This window comes from Suncus etruscus, chromosome 2, assembly GCF_024139225.1.
Source record: "Suncus etruscus isolate mSunEtr1 chromosome 2, mSunEtr1.pri.cur, whole genome shotgun sequence".
In the NCBI taxonomy this organism is placed as follows: domain Eukaryota; kingdom Metazoa; phylum Chordata; class Mammalia; order Eulipotyphla; family Soricidae; genus Suncus; species Suncus etruscus.
In genome coordinates, this window is record NC_064849.1 from 143468692 (window position 1) to 143469676 (window position 985).

The 985-nt window shown below is 40.9% G+C and overlaps 1 non-coding gene across 1 annotated transcript; it reads left to right on the forward strand.

The window, feature by feature from the left end:
• Positions 1–210: 210 nt before the first annotated feature.
• LOC126002704 (small nucleolar RNA SNORA51) lies at positions 211–340 on the forward strand. The gene has a single exon (XR_007493375.1). It is a non-coding gene; the product is annotated as a small nucleolar RNA SNORA51 (small nucleolar RNA).
• The last annotated feature ends 645 nt before the right edge of the window (positions 341–985 follow it).

Consider the following 985-nt stretch of genomic DNA (forward strand, 5'->3'; position numbering starts at 1 on the left):
TACAGTTACAGAAATAATTACACTGAGAACTATCATAACAAAATGCGACTGAATGAGGGAAGTAGAAAGCCTGTCTAGAGTACAGGCCTGTGTGGGGTGGTGAGGAAGGACACTTGGGATATTGGTCATGGGAATTTTGCACTCTTGAAGGATTTTATATATATATATCTATTAAAAATATCAAAAAAAAGAAAAGAAAAGAAAAGATAAGGCCTCCCAATTCTAACCACAGGCTGTGTTCTTTACACTGACTAGTTGAGGAGGTACAGTAAAAACACCTCATATATACACCTCAACCCAGGCCCTTTGCCTGGTCTGTATTGCAAATTGGGGGACAAAAAGAAAGAAAGAAAAGTCTTGCCTGGGGGCCAGAGAAATAGCATGGAGGTAGGGCATTTACCTTGCATGCAGAAGAATTGTGGTTTGAATCCTGGCATCCCATATAGTCCCCTGAGCCTGCTAGGAGAGATTTCTGAGCATATAGCCAGGAATAAAAACCCTGAGAACAGCCAGGTGTGACCCAAAAACCAAAACAAACAAAAAGTCTTGCCTGGGATAAAAACTCAGGTCAAAACCAGGCCACAGAGATGTAATCTGACATTTTCACCTCCAAATGCACCAGCAATATAGTATAACACCATTCCTTTTTGCGAATGCATACAAAAAAAGGGGATATTTTCTGTATAGAAACAAGTTCTTGTTTACCAGGGATAAGAACTCATACATTTTATGATATAGGAATGCCTCCCACACTGAACATGTGTCATGTGGACCCAACTTAGACTCCATGTGATCAGACAGTGATTGTCCAATCCTGAACCCTAGATCTTAGACATAGAACCAACACAATTCTCCACAACAGCTCCAGGAACAAAACTCCCGCTGGGACATTCTTAATACTGCTCTGACACCAACATGTGTCAGTTTTGACATGACATCCTGACAAGGAGAAAATGTTAACAACTTGATCTAAGAGCAGGCTGTC